We start from the raw sequence: 8,681 nt of genomic DNA, 5'->3' as shown, positions 1-8,681 counted from the left end.
GTCTTGGTCTCAGTTTTTTTATTCAACCTTGTCATCTGCTTGGTTATTGAGCTGCTCTTTTCATCTCCACCCATTAGTTCAACATCAGTCATGTGTGTGTTAGTCTTTGTGTGAGTGTAGTGTAGGGTTACGGGGCATAAGAGCAGTGTTCACAGTTAATAATTAGTCTGCTGTTGTCTTTTTATAGCCTGGTATAAAAGAACAGGAGCAGTGAAGTCAGTCTGGGCACAGACAGACTCAGATTGTCCATCAGTTGTGGTTTCACATCTCGGATAACGTTTACTAATCGGATGATTCATAACAATGATACAACAGTTCAACATTCATAACAATATAAAATAATCAAACAGCCAAAACATTTGAAAGGCACACAGTCGTGTGGCTCTAGAGAGGCTCTGTTCCAAGGCTGGATTTTATTAGCATAGTTACAAATGTTAGTGGGATTTTAAATTGAGTTTTTTTAACTTCTGGAACAGAAGCTCTCTATTTTGTTACAAATGGGCAGAGCCAGGACAGGTCAGCTGTTTCCTCCTGTTTTTTTAGTCTTTATTCTGAGCTAAGACAGCCAGCGATAGTATTTCCCAAAATGTCAAAATATTCCTTTAAAAGTATAGAACACTGGGTCACACCCATCGGCATGTTTGTGTTACTTATGTGGACCCACTGAGAGCATTAATTCCCTAACATCCCTTCAGCCGTCAACATTACAAGCTAAAGCTTCTTACCTTGACCCTAAAACTAACACACATTTAACACACAACTGGACCTCTGACCTTCAAATGGCTTATTGCTAAACTGAGGACTGACTAAAATGTCCTCACGCCCCTAAAAAGACCTGCATATCTCAGGTCCAGAACTTAAGTCGTCTTGCTAAGTGTGTACAGACACACACACACACAAACACACCGAGCTTTTCTTTGGTGCAGTGTTTGCTGCGGAATAATATAGCATATCCTGTATTTCCACATTCCTGCGCTGTTGCCATAGTGGTTGTGCCCATGGTGACCAGAGAGCACTGTTTAGTGTTGAGCTGATGAATCTTAAAAAAAAAAAAAAAAGAAAGTGATCTAATGGCAGCTATAAACAAAGGGAAAAAAACCTCTTTGAGCAACTCAGGCAAGAGTGTTGAGGCAAGTGTTGTCCACCTACAATACATTGCCCAAAAAAATTGCCAAGACTAATACCTTTGGCTTCTTCTTTGCCTCTCTCTGCTAACCTGCTACAAACCTGTTTTGTATGGGAAAACAAACCTAAAAAGATGATTTACCTTGTGATTATTATTTTATATTTACAGCTTTTAGGTTATGTGTTTATTCACTAAAATGATCAATATCAATAAGTGTGACGGAAAAAAATGTCTCTGATCTTACATAGTTATGTAGACAAAGATAAAATAAAAAAAGATCAAATTCCGACTTACTGATAGGACGTCATAAACATACGGAAAAGGCGCTGTCAGTGTCGATCATAAGACACAACTGACTGAAATTAGAATTTCAGTTTTGAAAAAGAATCAGAAGATCGGCTTCAGTCCACGGCGGCCTCCAACTCCTACTGGCATTTGCACCTGCTTGACCACAGAGCGTGTCAGTGTAACCTGCAACCAACTGATGCTGGCAGGGTCTGAGTTAGCCTTCCAATTATAGTATAGTCATTAGCATTAGCATTAGTCTGACTAGTTATATTTTCACTACAAAAATTACTTTCATCATTGATTAATCCGTTTTTTTCAGTAGTCCATTTTTGATTGTCAGATGAAGGCTAATAACACGTTACCAGTGGAAAAAGTTGTGCCTTAAAATAGCTTATTTTGTCTTATCGACAAAGCCAAAGGAACTCCATTAAAAACTGTATGAAAAGCAAGGAAAAAGCCATTTAAGAAGCAGTAACCAGCAGGATTATTTTCTTGATAAAAGACTTAAATGAATTATCGAGTATCATTGATGAAACTTGACTTGATTAACTAGAACGATCAAATGCTTTACAGTGCTCATTTTCCTAAAGGGAAATTGATTCGCATTGTGTACACACTCCTGGTCACAGCAGAGTCACACCCCCACCACTCTGTTGTTAGCTTGTTGTTGATCAACCAATTAATCAGCCAATCATTTCGGTGCCGGTAATTACCTCTGCCAAGGAGGTTATGTTTTCATCCGTGTCTGTTGGTTTGTTTTTTTGTTTGTTGGTTTATTTATCAGCAGGATTACACAAAAACTACTGAAAAAATAAAATAAAAAAATCAAATTCCGACTTACTGACAGGACGTCATAAACATACGAAAAAGGCGCTGTCAGTGTCGATCATAAGACACAACTGACTGAAATCAGAATTTCAGTTTTGAAAAAGAATCAGAAGATCGGCTTCAGTCCACGGCGGCCTCCAACTCCTACTGGCATTTGCACCTGCTTGACCACAGAGCGTTACAGTGTAACCTGCAACCAACTGATGCTGGCAGGGTCTGAGTTAGCCTTCCAATTATAGTATAGTCATTAGCATTAGCATTAGTCTGACTAGTTATATTTTCACTACAAAAATTACTTTCATCATTGATTAATACGTTTTTTTCAGTCCATTTTTGATTGTCAGATGAAGGCTAATAACACAATACCAGTGGAAAACGTTGTGCCTTAAAATAGCTTATTTTGTCTTATCGACAAAGCCAAAGGAACTCCATTAAAAACTGTATGAAAAGCAAGGAAAAAGCCATTTAAGAAGCAGTAACCAGCAGGATTATTTTCTTGATAAAAGACTTAAATGAATTATCGAGTATCATTGATGAAACTTGACTTGATTAACTAGAACGATCAAATGCTTTACAGTGCTCATTTTCCTAAAGGGAAATTGATTCGCATTGTGTACACACTCCTGGTCACAGCAGAGTCACACCCCCACCACTCTGTTGTTAGCTTGTTGTTGATCAACCAATTAATCAGCCAATCATTTCGGTGCCGGTAATTACCTCTGCCAAGGAGGTTATGTTTTCATCCGTGTCTGTTGGTTTGTTTTTTTTTGTTTGTTGGTTTATTTATCAGCAGGATTACGCAAAAAGTACTGAACCGTTTTGCACTGAACTTTGTGCAGGGATGGGGCATGGGCCAGGGAAGGACCCATTGAATTTTGGGGGCAGATCCAGATCATTTACTATGATGATGTCTGGTGTATGTTGTTTGACACTGGCCTTGGCGGAGGTACGTGTTCTGAGCGCATTTTCTAGTTTTTCCATAATTTGCTATGTTTTTCTTCTTTATTGTTGTAGACACTTTATCGCTTGTATGACTTAAAGGCCTGTGTAAAATGAGTGGAATTCTTACTGATAGATGTTGAGAAAAAACATAAATTACTTAATAAACCTTTTACATCTAAGGAATTTGTAGGAAACCTGGCTATATTAGTCTTCAAAATTTGAAAGGTAACCCTTCTGCACATCACTGAATATTGACCATTCTTGTGTGTAGTGGAATGATACTGAACCACAGACAGAAAAGCTCACTGTAGACGTGACTGCTATTATCACCTGGAAACGTTGAGACGTTCTCACCCAGTTCTCTTTGTGCCCCAGGACGAGTATCGTGTCCGAGGAGGAGTAAGAAGAAGAAGAAGAGGAGGAGGAGGGGGGCCCAAGAGCAAGTTGAAGACCAGTTGAGCAGCAGAGTGGGAGTTTCCTGAGAGAAAAATTCCAATGCTAATTAAAATCACATTTGGTTTTTGGTACTAGAGACCTCTATGATAAATATTTTATATACAGCTTTACATCAGAGAGTATCAGAACAGTATTGTCCTTTGCTGCCTTATCTTGCATGTCTAACACTCAGGACTATGTTTCAGAAATGTAGGATGTTCAATATATGTAAAACTTTTGTGTTTTGCCAGGCTTCATCCTGGTCCCTCAAGTTGAAGTGCAGTTTGACAGGCCATCATTACACCCTGCTCACCTGCAGGACAGACGTCACAGCCTGGTGGAATGAAGTCCTGAAACATAACATTTTTTCTTTCATTTTTGTGATAAAAAAATTGTAATTTGCGAAAGGATTCGTATGTGTGATACACTGTCTAACTACAACTGACACTGACAAATAGCCATTTTTGACAGAGCTGGCAGGGGTTCTCATGGAATTATTTGTGCACATAGCTCTCTGTGTGTGTGTGTGTGTGTGTGTGTGTGTGTGTGTGTGTGTGTGTGTGTGTGTGTGTGTGTGTGTGTGTGTGTGTGTGTGTGTGTGTGTGTGTGTGTGTGTGTGTGTGTGTGTGTGTGTGTGTGTGTGTGTGTGTGTGTGTGTGTGTGTGTGTGTGTGTGTGTGTGTGTGTGTAGGCAGGCCTGTAACCGGATCCATAATGAAGGAGCTAGTCAAATGTGTGTCTCTCCTTACACTGGCCAAACACAAATTGTTGGCTGCCTGGTGAGTTTAACCCTGTTTCTGTGTGTTTGTCTGGTGGTTGACAAAAGCCTAAGATAGTTTTACATTGCAGCATATGAGAAGATAAAATAAACCATTAAACATCCCAGTGGGGGAATTTTCAAGCTTGTGAAGTAAATCAGTTGTTGAATATGCAGGGAAAGAAAAAAGCCTTGAAGTGCTTATCCATGAACTCTATCTAACTAATACAAAACAATATTTACCTCCGCGAAGGAGGTTATGTTTTCATCCGTTTATGTTTGTTGGTTTATTTGTCAGCAGGATTACACAGAAACTACTGAAGAGCACCAAGATTTGTTCTTGTTCGGTGCAAATCTTGGTGCAATACATTTTGGTGCATATCTGGATCATTTACTATGATTTTGAGTTTTACTTCTCTGAAGTCTGGTGTATGTTGTTTGAAATCGGCCTTGGCAGAGGTCTGCGCTCTACTGAGTGCCATTCTAGTTACACTTTTACAGATGTATATGTTATGGTATTTTAACGAGACTAGGTCAAAACCTATTATATGGCTGGACCGGCATTTATCTGTTTGCTTCTCTCCTGCTGTCTGTGCTCATATATACAGTAATTTATTACTGCCGAATTCCCAATAAAGCTGTTCCCCTTTACATGTTTTTTCGATTATGTTGTCAGACAACGGAACAAGTATGAAATAGGGACTGAAACGTGGCTCATTAAGACCACATGTTAACCAGCAGTCTCTTCCAAGCCATTTCCAAGCTGCTGTTCTGCACTGCTGAAAATCCTGATGTTATAATCATGGGGTCAACTGACAAAATCACCATACACGTAAGTTAAAAAAAAAGTTACTAGACTTGTTGCTAGCTGCTTTTGTGAGGAAAACCTGCTAAAGGGTTTATGACAGGTTGGTAAATCTAGTGACAAAGGCTCTAAGTTGGCAACACTGCCTGTAACGCCACCCTGATGATGCAACAGAAATTGTTTGCACCCACACATTTGGAGAGAGAGCAACGGCCAATGGGGAAACTCCAACACTCAGCCGGCCGACCAACGGTGTAACGTCGGCACTCAGTCAAACTGCATTGGGCTGACCAGTGGTGTAGCTTTATCACTCAGTCAGTCATGGACGTTTGCGTTTGTAGTTTTATTTCTAAAATTTGCTCAGTAGAACTTTAAGGAAAGTAATAAAATTATAGAGAATTACACAGACACAGATAGCGACTAGCTGGTGAACCTAGTGGAGCATCTAGCAGCTGGAGAGCCAGATATTTCCCTCAGGAGTCGTTGGAGAGCAAACCGGAGCAAAAAGGAGAGTGAATATTGGCATTTAATTCATCAGGTGGACACAAACACACCTTGAAATGAATGATAATGTTGCTCTGTGTCTGTTTGATGTCTATGTTTGCTGGCATGTTCACCAGGTTAACTTTCAAACCTAAATTACTGGGGTTTTTTGGCCATTTGGGTAACATGCTGTAAACACAAAAATAATGTATTGTCATCTTATGAAGTGCAGCTTTAATTATATTTAACAATATATTTATATTTTTATAGATATTTAAACATGGATAAATAGAAGCTTTGAACGCTGATGTTGGAGGACTATGCGTCCTCTGCTGTAGTTCATTACAATTGCTACCTCATGTATATTTATGCTTTAGAACTTGTAAAACTAGTGTTATTTACCTCATCTAAGACAGATGAATACTGTATCATAAGATCAGAGCACATTCAAATGGCCCTTGAGGTTACATTGGGGTGTGTGTTGACTGAACTGCTGGCAGAGGTGACTGTTATCCCTCCAAATAAAATAGAACAAAATAACTTCACCCCTGAACTGACTTCTTTCACCTCAAACGAACCTCTGTCGCTGCTGCCAAGGCACCACGTACTGCTTGTTGCTCCCTTGCCTAAGTGTTTAAACAGCAACTGTAACAACTGCAGTGAGCCTGAGGTTCTTGAAATCTCTCTGCAGTCATGTCCGGTTGGCTTGATCACATCATCAGAGGTAACAGCCCCCGCTCCATCACTGTCACCGACCTTTCGCTTTGTGGCAACAGAGGAGGGCCTCCAAACACACTTTAGTGACCTTAGCGGCGCTTGACAAACGAAGAGGTTGACTCAGGGTGTGTCAGCATCTGCGGAACAAAGTAGGTTTCTCCCTCTGAGAGAGACATCCCCCAGTTGGACGACAGGAACGCTTCTCTTGAAGGATGACTCACTGCAAAATAAAAAAAATTCCGTGTCACCTTTCTAAAAGGCTAGTTAGCTAAGTGCATCCTTAGCAAAAAATCACAAGATGTTGCAAATTTTACAAAAAGCCAGCCCTCATTTGAAGCGATTTTTATTATAAAATATTTACTATAGTGCAGATAGCTGGTAAAGTAGTGAACCGAAACACACACACACACACACACACACACACCCACAGAGGTTAAACATTGTACTGAAATGAATGAGACATTCTTTAAGATTATGTGTAATTTGAGCCTTTAGCTACATTGTTTCCTGTAATCTCTAAACTCTGATGTTTAAAACCCCAACTTGAAAAAACTTATTTGAAAGCTCTAGAGCCTAATTGTTAGTATGACGCGCTGGGATCTGTAAGCCGCGTAGTCCGAAACTGATGAACTCGATCTTAAATTAAAAATAACGGTTTTCTTCAATAACACCCTGAACCTCTAACTGTTGACCTCCAGAAAAATGTCTAAAATCTGTCTCATTTTTAGGAAGAGCTTCAGGGGTCCAGCCTATAATCAGGTCATGAAAAACCTTTTTTTCCAGTTTGTAACAAGAGCAACTGAAAGTAGCTCTTGCCGGACACCTTACTGATACCAGTTGTGCAATTTTGCATGAGAAGCCTGCGCAGGGCAAAGCGGAAACACCTCTGTGATGAGTGGCTAGCAACAATAACGCATAGCAATTTAAACCTGTGTGCATGTTATTGGTTATTTTGTGACAACACGGCAGAGTGATTGATATCGAACTGAGACGGAGGTGAAAAGACTGAGAGTCGTCCCACACAATAGGTTTTTGTATATTGTGCTGAGTTTTAATCCTCCAGCCTGGAAACCATTACGCTGCGTTCGTCAGTTTGACCGGGCGACACACTCAGAGACAAAAGCACAATCGGAATATTTTATTCCCTCACATACATCACATACTGTGACTCACAGCTGACTGACATTTGTCATTTGCGATAAAGAATAAACAGAATGTAATCTTAGTTTCATTTTACAGGAATAGATAGGCATTTTTGGGAAATACTGTACATTTATTAACTTTCCTACTTTGTATTCAGATGATAAAATTTATACCACAATCATGTCGAGTAAATATGAAGCTTAGCTTAGCACAAAGACTGGAAACAACGGGAAAGTGCTAGCACGGTTTACCTACCTCTTTTTTTTAAAAAATCTATAAAAAAATTAAGCATAAAAACACAAATTCTTTATTCTTTTTTTAAAGGGGGGTAGAGGACAGATTATTTCTTGGCTGGGGCCAGTAATTCACTAAAGTCTCCCCTGGTTGGATAATTTCTTCTCTACGGATGGAAAACTACAGTGGAGCAGGTTAAATATTGAATCCCAGCCACTCCCAACCTCTCTCTTTCTCTCTTTTCGCTCTTTGTTTGCTCTCTTGTTTCAGTCCAAACTACTTCATCCACATGTTTCCCTGCTTGTCCTTTCCCATCCCATCGTCTTGCTGTCCTCATCCCTCAAAGCTTTCTCGCTCAGCCGCATGTGCACTCGACGTTAACAAACCAAACAGAGCTTCCCTCTTTGCCTCCATCCATTTATTTTAGCCTTGAAGTTTTCAGTTTCAGTCGGAGAAAAAAGAACAAAAAAACACCAGTTTAACAGGAGTGCAGTTCAGTGAGTTCCTCTGCAAACACATGCAGACACTAACTCAAAAGTGAACATAAACTCAGGCTCCCATTTGGCTGACAAGGGGTTGTTAAACGGTCAGTCATATAGCTTGGTGTCAGTGCCTTATCTGGAAAAGATTTTAAATACATTTAAACTATGTAATGTAAACTGGGGAAAAAAATCTAAAAAAAAATTTCAGATTAAATTATTTTAGTCCATGTCAGGAGAAAGAAAATTTAGAAAATGTCACCTCATTCTAGACAATTCATAAAACTATCTGACTTTATCAAAAAAAAAAAAATCACAAATTACTTGGTAAATTGAGGATATTTGCTTTGTTTGAACTATGCAAAAATGTTACTCTACAAGCAATCAGACAAATGTAGTGAAGTAAAAAGTACAATATTTCTCTAGTGGAAATTTAGCGGAGTGG

This window comes from Xiphias gladius, chromosome 11 (genome assembly GCF_016859285.1).
Source record: "Xiphias gladius isolate SHS-SW01 ecotype Sanya breed wild chromosome 11, ASM1685928v1, whole genome shotgun sequence".
In the NCBI taxonomy this organism is placed as follows: domain Eukaryota; kingdom Metazoa; phylum Chordata; class Actinopteri; order Istiophoriformes; family Xiphiidae; genus Xiphias; species Xiphias gladius.
This window is presented reverse-complemented; position numbering follows the sequence as displayed.